The following is a 13,738-nucleotide window of genomic DNA, read 5'->3' as shown; positions in this document are numbered from 1 at the left end:
TCCCAGAGCTGTGAAGGCAGAGCTGTGTGTAAAGGGGAAATTAACACGCCCCATTCAGCCATCCTTTCAGCAGGCTGGGAATGCCCCTACATGGCCCTGCAGCCCAGAACTTCCCTTGGCGGGTGGTGCTCACCTGTGACTTAGCACAGTCTTCCCTCAGGAGAGGCCCTAAGAGGGCACGGCTTGGAAGAAGAACCCACTCAGAAATCCCAGGGATCATATGCCAATACCAAAGACTTGTGGGTCTAAGCAGAAGTGACAAACTGTGGTGAGACTGAACTGAAGGATTAGACTACTGCAACAGCTTTGAATCTCTGGGAACACCTGGGAGATTTGATTATTAAAGCCACCCTCTCTCCCTAACTGCTCAGACACATGCCCCACATTCAGGGTGGGCAGCATCAACTACACATGCAAACTTGGTGCACCAATTGGACCCCCACAAGACTCACACACCCAATCACCACAAAGACAAAGTTGGGGAGAACTGACTTGAGGGGAATAGATGGCTCACAGGTGCCACCTGCTGGTTTGTTAAAGTGTACTCCACAAAGCTGTAGATCTGATAAATTAGAGATAAGTGTTTGAATCTGCATACATATCCTAAAAGAACCCTATCAAGTTAAGCAAATGCCAAAAGGCCAAAAACAGCAGAAAATTTTAAAGCACATGAAAAAAAACCAGACGATATGGATAACCCAAACCCAACACCCAAATCAAAAGATCAAAGGAGACACAGTACTTGGAGCAATTAATCAAAGAACTAAAGACAAACAATGAGAGCATGACACAGGATATAAAGGACATGAAGAAGACCCTAGTAAGAGCATAAAGAAGAAATTGCAAGAGTAAATAAAAATAGAAGCTCTTATGGAAATAAAAGAAACTGTCAACCAAATTAAAAAGATTCTGGATACTCATAGCACAAGAGCAGAGGAAGCTGAAAGGCAAATCGGTGACCTCAAGGAAGACAGAACAGAAAATAAAAGAACAAAAGAAAGAATGGGGAAAAAATCAAAACAAATGAAATGGACCTCAGGGATATGATAGATAATATAAAACAACCAAATATAAGAGTCATTGGTGCTCCAGAAGGGGAAGAGAAGGTTAAAGATCTAAGAAGAGTATTCAAAGAAATTGATGGGGAAAACTTCCCAAATCTTCTAAACACCATAAATACAGAAATCATAAATGCCCAGCAAACTCCAAATAGAATAAATCCAAATAAACCCACTCCAAGACATATTCTGATCAGATTGTCATATACTGAAGAGAAGGAGCAAGTTCTGAAAGCAGCCAAGAGAAAAGCAATTCACCATGTACGAACGAAACAGCCTAAGAGTAAGCAGTGACTACTTACCAGACACCAAGGAGGTAAAAAGGCAGTGGCATGATATCTTTAAAATTCTCAGAGAGAAAAACTGCCAACCAAGAATTCTTTATCCAGCAAAGCTCGCCTTCAAATTTGAGAGAGAGCTTAAATTTTTCACAGACAAACAAATGCTGAGAGAATTTGCTAACAAGAGATCTGCCCTACCTGAGACACTAAAGGGAACCCTACCAACAGAGAAGCAAAGAAAGGAGGGAGAGACATGGAGAAAGACTCAGTACTAAAGAGATTCAGTATGGGTACATTAAAGGACATTAAGAGAGAGAGAGAAAAAATATATCTGACAAACATAAACCAAAGGATAGGTGGCTGATTCAAGAAATGCCTTCACAGTAGCAACGTTGAAAGTAAATGGATTAAACTACCCAATTAAAAGATATAGATTGTCAGAATGGATCAAAAAATATGAACCATCAATATGTTCCATACTGCAAAGAAGATGCTAGGCCTGCCTATAATTGTGCCTAAGAGTCTCCTCCTGAATGCCTCTTTGTTGCTCTCAGATGTGGCCCTCTCTCTCTAGCTAAGCCAACATGGCAGGTGAAATCACTGCCCTCCCCTCTACATGGGATCTGACACCCAGGGGAGTAAATCTCCCTGGCAATGTGGAATATGACTCCTGGGGAGGAATCTAAACGCAGCATTATGGGATGGAGAACATCTTCTTGACCAAAAGGGGGATGTAAAAGGAAATGAAATAAGCATCAGTGACAGAGAGATTCCAAAAGGAGCTGAGAGGTCACTCTGGTGGGCACTCTTACGCACAACATAGACAACCCTTTTTAGGTTCTAATGTATTGGAATAGCTAGAACTAAATACTTGAAACTATCAAACTACAACCCAGAACCCGTGAGTTTTGAAGATGATTGTATAAAAATGTAGCTTATGAGGGGTGACAATGTGATTGGGAAAGCCATATGGACCACTCTCCCCTTTGTCTAGTGTATGGATGGATGAGTAGAAAAATGGGGGCAAAAAAAAAAAGGCACCCAGTGTTCTTTTTTACTTTAATTGTTCTTCTTCACTTCAATTTTTATTCTTATTATTTTTGTGTGTGTGGTAATGAAAATGTTCAAAAATTAATTTTGGTGATGAATGCACAACTATATAATGGTACTGTGAACAACTGAATGTACACTTTGTATGACTGCATGGTATGTGAATGTATCTCAATAAAATTGAATTTAAAAAACAAACAAACAAAAAAATACACTAGAGACATACAACTGCAGATTTGAACAGACAGAAGGAATCAATGAACCAAAAGATGAGACATTCAAAATCACACAGACAGAAGATCAGTTAGAGAAAAGAAGGGTAAAAATGAACAGGGTCTCAAGGAATTGAATAATAGCATGAAGCACACAAACGTACACATCATGCGTGTCCCAGGAGGAGAAGAGAAGGGAAAAGGGGCAGAAAGAACATTTGGGGAAATAGTGGCTGAAAATTTCCCAATTCTTGTGAAAGATATGTATCTCCAAGAAGCACAACAAATGCCAAACAGAACAAACCCAAATAGACCTACCCTGAGACACATACTAATCACAATGTCAAATGCCAAAGGAAAGGAGAGAATTCTGAAAGCAGCAAGAGAAAAGCAAACCATCACATACAAGGGAAGATAAATGAGATTAAAGTCCGATTTCTCATCAGAAACCATGGAGGTGAGGAGTCAGTGGTATGACACATTTAAGGTACTGAAAGAGAAAAATTGCCAGTGTAGAATTCTTTATCTGGCAAAAGTGTATTTCAAAAATGAGGGAGACTCACAGATCACAGAGTAGCAGCAGATAGCATGCAGGAATCATCATCCAGGGACCTGCTGGAGACCATGAAAAAAATGGGGAGGGTTTCCTTGTGGGAGAAAAAGCCAATTCAGTATTAAGATGCTATGCAAGAGCCAATGGATTTTTTGAAGAAATAAGACAGGGCAATATTGAGCATGAGTGCAAAGAAGAAGTCTGCACATTTGAAGAAGCAAGAGAAACTTTTGAAAATAATTTTAAAAAAAATGGTTGTCTTCAAACTTCATAAAAGAATCATCTTGGGTACTTACCAGAACTGAACAGTACTACCCAGCACCCAAATCTTGGTTTCTAATGTTATTCTACAGTAAAAGAAACTAGGACTCTTTCGAGAAATGACTGATTCTAGTACTGGGACAGGAGAATACAGAATAAGCCAGTGCATATTGTAGTGCCAGAAAGTAAGGAAGTGCTCAAAAAAAAAAAAAACCACACACAAAAAAGAATGGGAGCATGTAATGGGACATAGGAACCAACCTAAGGAAGCTCTCAATGGCCAAAGCAGGAACAATTTGAGCAACAAAATAATGTAGCATAGGAGTATAACCCCAAGTATAAAATAAATATGAGTCCATATGGTGTTATATGATTGAATAAACAAACAGGTGAGAAGAGACAGCTCTGCCAGACAGAATTCCAAATTATGTATATAAATAACTGCTCCCCTCCAGGAGGTGCAGTTCCATTCCCTCCCCCAAAAGGAGGCGACCATTCCCTGCCTGAATGGTCTTATCATGCTCTCCCAATAGTTGAGAAGCCTACTGGTAAAAGAGACATCACAACTGCAGAACAAATCCTGCTAATTTCCTATACTTACCAAACGAGTCCTTGTTCCCAAATATGAATGGATAAAGGTTTGCCAGATATTCGAAGAAAATGAAAGAGAACAAACAGCACTAATCATGGAAAAGAAACCCAACAGATAATCCAGGAAACAGAAGAGAACTTGACCAACAAATTAAAATTCATATTCTCAGACATTTAAAGTAGATTATGGGCTTTAAAAATTAGGGGCAGATTGCTATAAAAAGGAGCTATTAGACAACTGGAGGAAGTTCTTGGATATTAGACATATTTATGTCCAAATTAAAACCCCAATAGAGACCAGAGGCATTCACCTCAGAGGGGTCATCTGACCTCCAGTTTAATCAGGCTCAGAGGGAACAAGGCACTGGTGCCCCAGGCGGCCCTTCTGAGCCTGCCCTTCAGGTAATTGATCCAACCCTCATAGCACAAAGGTAACACCCCCCACCTCCCCCACCTCCCTAGCCTTCCATGTCCAGAACTCTCTCCTCCCCCATGGCAGACCTGGAACATCCTCCTCCTCTTCCTCCAGTCCTGCTCGAATCTCCCTCCTCCCTTCTCTTTGGCCATCCAAGCCCAAAGATCTCTCCGCACAGGCCCCTGGACACGATCCAAGGCTGCTGCACCCTCTGCCACTATGCTGCTTGCGCCGCTGCAGACCCAGCACCACCGCCACCCCTGGTGCCCGGGCATCCCAAGCCATGACAACTGCCATGATTGTAGGTGCGCCAGAAGTACCACCCCAACTGCGAGGCCACCATCAACCACCAGGTCCACAAGGAGCCTACTACTTCGACCCCCATGACATGACCCTGTGCAACTTTGCTGAGTACCTCCTGCACCAGTCCCACAAGGAGAGGGTATACACCGAGAAGCTAATGAAGCCGCAGAACCAGCGTGGGAGCCTGCATCCTGCTCTGCGATGTCAACAAGCCAGAACTGGACAACAGGGAGAGCAGCCTGAAGGCCATAGAGTGTGCCTTCCACCTGTTGAAGAGCTTGAACCAGGACTTCCTGGAGCTGCACCAGCAGGCCACTGAGAAGAGCAATGCCCACCTGTGCAATTTCCTGGAGAATCACATGCAGGTCAAGTCCATCAAAGAGGTGTGTAACTATGTGACCAACTTGCATAAGGCAGGGGGCCCGGAAGACAGCATGACAGAGTACCTCTTTGATGAGCTCACCCTGAGTGACAGTGACCAGGAGAACTGAGCCTTAGGCTGACATCCCCACAGCCAGGAGTGACAACCTATGGTCACCAGGGCCCTGAATGCAGCATGCCTTGAGAAATCTTCCACTTAAGTTTTTTTCTTTCCATTGTACCATTTTTTCCAAAAAAGGGGATTTGGTACACCACCCCCCCCCCCAAAAAAAGGGAGAGTTTAAAATATTCACAGATAAACAGAAGCTAAAAGAGAGTTCATTAACAAGAGACAAGAGATCTGCCCTACAAGATATACAAAAGGAAGTTCTGCTGGCTGAAAAGAGGGGAGAGAGAGGCTTGAAGGAGAATGGAGATGGAGATGATCAGTAAGGGTAACTAAAAGAATAAAAATAGAGAGAAAAAGATCTGAAAAACAAAAGCCAAAAGAAGTAAGTACTGCTTTTATAGCCATAACAGTGGAGGTAAATGAATTAAACTCCTCAAATCAAAACACACAGATGGGAAGAATGGATTTAAAAAGTTTGATCCACCTGTATGCTGTTTTCAAAGACTCATTTTATACCCAAAGATACAAATAGACTGTAAGTGAAAGGATGGAAAAACATTCCATAAAATAACCAAAAAATAGCTGGGGTAGCTATCCTAGTATCGGACCAAATAGACTTGAAATGCAAAAATGTTATGAGAGATAAAGAGGAATTTACATATTTATAAAAGGAGCAAGTTGCGAAGAAGAAATAACAATCATAAATATCTAAGTACCTAACCAAGGTGCTTCAAAGTACCTACCTAAGGCAAACACTGGCAAAACTGAAGGGAGAGAGTAATAAGACAACACTATAAAATAGTTGGAGACTTCAATACACCACTCCCATCAATAGCTAGAACATCTACACAGAGGATCACAAAGGAAACAGAGAACCAATATTATGATAAATAAACTAGGCTTAATAGATATATATAGAACATTGCACCCCAAAACAGCAGGATATACATTCTTCTCAAGTGCTCATGGAACATTCTGTAGGATAGACCACATGTTGGGTCACAAAACAGACCTCAATAAATTTTAAAAGACTGAAATTATACAAAGCATTTTCTCTGATCATAATGGGATGGGTGGAGAACTGGAAAATTCACAGATGTATGGAGGTTAAACAACACATTCGTAACAATAAGTGGGTCAAAGAAGACACTGCGAGAGAAATCAGTAAATATCTCAAGACAAATGAAAATGAAAACACAACATACCAAAACTAATGGGGTGCAGTGAAGGCAGTACTGAGATATAAATTTATAGCCCTAAATGACTATATTAAAAAAGAAGAAAGAGCTAAAATGCAAGACCTAACTGCTGGTGGCTTTTCTCTTTCAGTATCTTAAATATATTACACTGCTTCCTTCTTGCGTCCATGGTTGCTATTCAGAAATCCGCACACAGTCTTACCAAGCTTCCTTTGTATATGATGGATCACTTTTCTCTTGCTGGTTTCATGATTCTCTCTTTGTCTTTGGCATTTGATGATCTGATTATTAAGTGTCTTGGCATAGGCCTATTCAGATCTATTCTGTTGGGGTACACTGCGCTTCTTGGATCCATAATTTTATGTCTTTCATAAGAGATGGGAAATTTTCATTGATTATTTCCTCTATTATTCCTCTGCCCCTTTTCCCTTCTCTTCTCCTTCTGGGACACCCATGGCACGTACATTCCTGCATTTCATGTTGTCATTCAATTCTCAAAGCCATAGCTCATATTTTTCATTCTTTTTCCTATCTGTTCTTTTGTATGCAGGATTTCAGGTGTCTTGTTCTCCAGTTCCTGAGTGTTTTCTTCTGCCTCTTGAACTCTGCTGTTGTATGTCTCCATTGTGATTTTCATCTCTAGTGCTGTGCATTTCTGTAGATTCTGACAGTTTTTTTCAAAACTTTCAATTTCTACCTTATGTTTGCACAGTGTTTTCTTTATATCGTTCATCTTTTTTGCCATATCTTCCCCGAGCTTACTAATTTGGTTTTTTATTTTATTTAGCATATTTCTTTGAAAATCTTTAATTGACTGTTTCACTAAAGTGAAACAGTATCTCAACTGTATCTTGATTGAGGTGTAAGTTTGTTCCTTTGACTGGGCCATATCTCCGCCCTTCCCAGTGCAGTCTGTAGTCTTCTGTTGTCTAGAGGACAACAACTGGCTTCCCCAGTTACCCCAATCAGATTTTCCCAGACCAGAATGGGTTCAGGTCTCAGAATGGAGTTATATTCAGTTTCAAGTCTCCCTGAGGGTATGTCTTAGAAATTGACACTTTCCTGTGAGGTCTTTGGCGACTGTGCTTTTCTTAACCTGCCCAGCAGGTGGCACCTGTCAGCCTGTCACTCCTGACTGGTATAAAGAAGTGTGGCCCCTTTAATTCATAACTTAGATTGTTTCTGTTTTGACTGTTTTCCCCCAGGCCCTAGGGTCTGAGTTCTGAGGGGAGGGCAGGCCCTTGAGCTGGGCCCCACCTCCTTCCTTTCAGGGAAGCTACACCCCCTAGGGAGCTCTCGTCTGCATTTCAATAGTTTCTTCGTCTCTCTTACTCTGTCTTCTCCACCCCTGTCTGGGTCAGAGCACTGTGAACTGAAAATGGCTGAGGCTCCACTAACCCATTCAGGTTGAGAGAAAGAAAAAAGGAAAGAAAGCACCCCTTCAAAGCCAGTCTACAGCCCTCCAGTTTCGCCCGCTTGCCAGAGATAGCACCTGGTCTTCTGGGCTCCCCCTCCCGGAGCACAGGTGTTTTCTGGCTCTCTATGGTCAGTCTCTAAAAGTCTCTGTATTTTTTTTTCTTTTTTTAGTTAATTTTTTTTCTCTCTGTCAGCCCCACCTCCTCTCCACTGGAAGCGACCACAGGTTACTTTGCTGCTTGTCTATGTTTGTAGCTTGTACTCAGCAGTCCACATTTGTTAATTAAAACCCCAGTTGGAGCTGGACTGAGCTATATTCGCTCGCCCCGAGAATGCTGCCTTCTCCCATGGCGAGGTCCTGAAGCCCAGCCTGCCATGGCGGGAGGGGGATCCCAATGCAGTTCCGCAGTTTTTACTTACAGATTTCATGCTGCGATCTCAGCCTTTCCACCCAATCCAGGTTGGTGTACTATGTGTGGACAGTCATGGTTGTTCCCCAGCAGTTGTTCCAGATTATTTACTAGTTGTTCCTGGTTGTTTATTAGTTGTTTCAGGAGACTAACTAAATTCCACACCTCTCTATGCCACCATCTTAGCTCTTCCTGTCATTCAACATTGTACTGGAGGTTCTAGCCAGAGAACATAGGCAAGAAAAAGAAATAAAAGTCATCCAAATCTGAAAAGAAGAAGTAACGCTTTCTCTATTTGCAGACACCATGATCCTATATTTAGAGTCCCCGCCCCCAAAATATGACAAATCTATTACAGTGAACAAACTAGTGCAGGAAAGTGGCAGGATAAAAAAAAATCAACATGCAAAAATCAGTAGTTTCTCTACACACTAGTAATAATCCAAGGTGGAAATCAAGAAAAAAAATTGCTTTACAATAGTAATTAAAATAATCAAATATCTAGGAATAAACTAACCAAGGATACAAATGACCTGTACTCAGAAAACTAAAAAGCATTGCTAAAAGAAATCAAAGAAGACCTAAATAACTGGAACAATATTCCATGCTCATGGATTGGAAGCCTAAATGTTGTTAAGATGTCACTTCTACCCAAATTGATCTCCGGATTCAATGCAATCCCAATCAAAATTCCAACAGCCTACTTTACAGAAATGGAAATGCCAATTATCAAATTTATTTGGAAGGGGAAGGGGCCCCAAATAGCCAAAAACATCTTGAAAAGGAAGAACGAATGTTAGAGGACTCACTTTAAAGCATATTCCTGACTTTAAAGCATATTACAAAGCTACAGTGGTGAAAACAGCATGATACTGACATAAAGATACACTTATGGACCAATGGAATTGAATTATGAGTTCAGAAGTGGACTCTCAAATCTGTGGTCAATTTGTTATTAACAAGGCTCCCAAGCCCACTCAACTGGGACACTCTTCAACAAATGGTGCTGGGAGAACTGGATATCCATATCCAAAAAAAATGAAAGAGGACCCCTATCCCATACCTTATAGAAAAATTAACTCAAAATGGATCAAAGATGTAAATATAAGAGCCAGTACCACAAAATTCCTTGAAGAAAATGTAAGGAAGCAACTTCAAGATCTTGTAGTAGGCAGTGGTTTCTTTGACCTTACACCCAAAGCACAAGCAACAAAAGAATAACTAAATAAATAGGATCTCCTCAAAATTGAATACTTTTGTGCTTAAAATGTCTTTGTCAGGAAGGTTGAAAGGCAGACTAGTCAATAGGAGACAATATTTGGAAACCACATATATATATATATCCAGAATATATAAAGAAATTCTACAACTCAACAATTCAAACAGGCAAACAACTCAATTTAAAAATGGGCAAAAGACTTGAACAGACATTTTTCCAAAGGGGGAAATATGTCTAAAAAGCACATGAAAATATGCTCACCTTCACTAGCTATTAGGGAAATGCAAACCAAAACCACAATGAGATAACATTTCACACCTACTAGAGTGTCCACTATTTTAAAAAAACAGAAAATCACAAGTGTCAGAGAGGATGTGGAGAAACAGGAACACTCATTCACTGCTGATGGGAATATAAAATGGTACAGCCACTGTGGAAGACAATTTGGCAGTTCCTCAGGAAGCTAAATATAGAACTGCCATAAGATCTGGCAATCCCATTGCTAGGCAGAACTGAAAGCAGGGACGTGAACATACATTGCCACACTGATGTTCATAGCAGTATTATTAACAATTGCCAAAAGATGGAAGCAACCCAAGTGTCCGTTAACCAATGAATGGATAAACAAAAATGTAATACATACACACACACACACACACACACACACCCACACGCATACACACATGATGGATATTATTCAGTTGTAAGAAGGAATGAAGTCATGTCCTGGAGGACGCTGTGTTGAATGAAATAGGCCAGATGCAAAAGGACAAATATGGCTTGATCTCACAAATGTGAACTATATATAATGAGCAAACTCATGGAGTTAATATCTAGAATATAGGTTACCTAATATAGAATGAGGATAGAGAATGGGGAATTGATACTTAATGCATGCAGAATTTTTAAATAAGGTTGATTGTAAATATTTGGTGATAGAGGTGATTGTAGTGCATTACCATGTATGTAAATAACAGTGCTGAAATGTTCGTATGATTGTGGTTGAAAAGGGAAGTTTAGTGTCATGTATATTAGTAGAAGGAAAGCTAGAGGATGAAACAAGGGACCTTATAACTGAACCCTATTGTGGATGATGAAGGCGGTTAATAGTACAAATACAAGAATGCTCTTTCATGAATTGTAAGAAATGTACGTCACAACCACAAGGTGTTAATAATAGGGTAGTATATGGAAAAATGCATCTAATGAAAACTATAGACTATAGTTAACAGTAATACCTTAATGTTCTTCCATCAGTTGTAACAAAGGTACTATACTGATGCTAAGTGTCAATTATAGAGGGTATAAGGGGCGTGGGGTTTTTCTTCTGGGAGCTAAGAAAATGTTCTGAAATTGATTACGGTGATGAAAGCACAGCTCTGTGACTATACTGAAAGCCACTGATTGTACACTTTGGATGGATTGTATGGTATGTGAAGAAAACTGTTTGCGAAGAGATACACATGAAGGTTCACAGTAGTTTTAGTCATAATAGAAAAAAAATTGTAACAACCCAAATGTCCACCAACAGGAAAATATAGAAACTATTTGTAGCCGATTCATTTGATGGAGTACTACTTATTTATATGCTGTTCAAGAATAGGAAAATTAATCTATTAGGAAAGAAAACAGTTATTGCCTTGAAACAACTGATTCGACAGGTACACAAAGGAACTTACTGAGCTGATGGAATTATTCCATATTTTAATTGGGGTGAGGGTATATGCATTTTTCAAATTCATCACAATATACCTGTAAGAGCTATGAACTTCACTTTATATAATTATATCTCAATTTTTAAAAGTCCATGGTTAGTGGTTCTAGCAGAAGTACCATGACCAGATAAGCAAATCCATATCCAAAATAGGTCTCTATTCTAATGAGGGGATATTTCTGCCCTCTACATGATGGGAAGGGTCTACTGCAATCAAGCTGGCACAATGGCTGGCCAGTCCCTTCAGGGCACAGTGCTCTATCAGAAGCTGAACGCTGGCCCCTGCTGCTGACCAATCATTTACTTAGCCAGATCATCTAGGTGAGAGAAATTACTATATTTCAACCCACTGATTGCCTTTATCATGAACTCTGTAAACAGATCAACTAAAAAGTTCTGATTACTGAGAACTTCCTCTACGTGGAATGCCTCTGGCTAAGCTTTACATGCAACACAAATATCTTCACACTAGGTTCATTCTGAAAGGCACAATCATATATACAATACATTCCAGAAGTCCTTGTCATTAATCTTTCAATCTTATTTCTTTTTTCTGAGTTCCTGATTAATTGCCAAATAATTAGCCACTTCCCACAAATAAACATTGACCTGTACCTCTGGGATATCTCCTCTTTCAAACAAAGTAGAAAGCAGACACTGCTCAGATTTCTGCCCAGTAGGAGAATTTTCCTTGATCATGGTTTTTCCGAGACACCTCTGAGAGGGACTGCAATTCAAAGGGCATCCACTTCCAGCCTGTGCCAAAATACCGGGCAGAGCCATCTGCACCCATTTCAGTTTTCTTCTTCCATTAACTGGTTACGCGAAACTCACCATAGAGCCATAGATGTGGGCTGAGAAAGGAGTAACAAAGTAGCAAGAATAGGTAGAACGGGATTTTGAATCAACTGTTTCATACAACTTATTTAAACTTTCCTCTTTGCTACTTTGCACATCCATCCTTCTGGCTAGGTGTGTCAGATAACATTGTGTTCATTATAGGAAGCTCAGGTTTTATGTAGAAAGCTTCATATGCTTTCTACAGGTTGCCACAATCTCCACAATTCCATCACATCGCCTTGACATTGAGTTTGAGAGTCAGTTGCCCTTTGGTGTCAAGCTTGCAATATCAGTCTTTTTATATTAAATAAAATTTCTCATAACTCATGTCTCTATGTAAATAAGCCATCTCCCATCACAGAGTCAGAAAAGGCCAAATATTAGCTTTCCACACCTCCTCTGCAGGCAGATCATGGGCATGTGACTCAATCCTGGACAGTGGGAGTCCTGAGAGAAATTCTGCTGGGCACTTCTAGAAAACAATATTCTTTCTGGTAAAAAAGACAGGTAGAAATGTATAAGCCCTTTCTACATTTGAACACTAAACTACCTGCTCATTATGAAGGGGAAAGTCAAGAGAATGATGGACAAAGCCTATCTGGAACCTTGAAAATGCTAGAACCCAATGATTGAACTCTAAGAGCTTCTCTGGACACTTCTGTTATGTGTCTACACAAAATCTCTATAAAGCCACTTTTCTTCAGGTATTCTATTACTTGTGGACAAAAGGTTCCTAACTAAGACAATACTCAAGTTCTTGCTCTGGAGCCAGACACGTGAGTCACCTACGACAGCAAAATATAGTTGTAATAGATCTTTTCCCTATTACTTATTTTAAAAAAATTCATTGAGGAAATATTTTGTGCCAAGGATTATCCTAAGTGTTGGGGATATAGCAACAAACATAAGATTCAGAAGATCCTGCTTACATGTTAGTAAGAGATACAGACAATAAATAAGCAAACAAGCAAAATAAATGGTGGGTCATATGAAGATAAGTGCCATGGAGAAAAATAAAACAGGAGTCCAGCTGAGAGTTCAAGGACAGACAAAAAGGACTCTGCAAATACAGGACAGAATCATTAGTTTAGAGAAACTAGGTGAGGGAGAAAAATAAATTTAGAAATTAGGAGATCCAACCAGAGATCAGAATCCATGAAAATTTGTCAATTGATTAATTAGCTTGTTAGCATTGGGCAAAAATAGGTACCAAATATTGATGGAACTCAGTAATGACATGATGGGAGAATGATAAAATATTTAAAAATGGAGACGGAGAAAAAGGTTTGATTATTAGTCATACACAAAGACAAATATATGATAGCTAGTAACTTTTGTACTGATAAACCAGGTTAGACAAGTAATGCCATGATTGGTATGCAGTACCAACAACATCCAACTGAAGCTGGTACTTAAATCTACTATACTTTCCTCTGTACAGTTTCCTCCAATTTAAAAAATCCCAGTTTCTTGCCAACTCCAAAAGCCCTTTCGGTTTAAAGTCCTGATTGATCCATTATCATATCTGACAGCTGTCTCCCTTTTCTGAATTCCAAAGAGAACTTGCTTGGCTAAGATAATTAGTGAGTAGGCCCCTATAACCTCCATAATGGAGCTTTGGGGAAGGGAGAAAAAGATGCTGGCCTTTGGGGCTAAACATTCTGAAAAATGAATGCACTAAGTTACTAAGTTCAGCAGGTAATCTACCAAGGCCAGAAGAACAATT

General features: G+C 40.0%; 1 protein-coding gene across 1 annotated transcript in view; it reads right to left on the bottom strand.

The window, feature by feature from the left end:
- Window positions 1-13,738, bottom strand: part of LOC119516419 (disintegrin and metalloproteinase domain-containing protein 32-like) — a 255,054-nt gene that overhangs the window by 87,650 nt on the left and 153,666 nt on the right. The window lies entirely within an intron of this gene.

The sequence above is a fragment of the Choloepus didactylus genome, chromosome 20 (assembly GCF_015220235.1).
Source record: "Choloepus didactylus isolate mChoDid1 chromosome 20, mChoDid1.pri, whole genome shotgun sequence".
NCBI classification, from domain to species: domain Eukaryota; kingdom Metazoa; phylum Chordata; class Mammalia; order Pilosa; family Megalonychidae; genus Choloepus; species Choloepus didactylus.
Note: the sequence above shows the minus strand (reverse complement) of the source record. Positions and strands in the feature narration are given on the sequence as shown.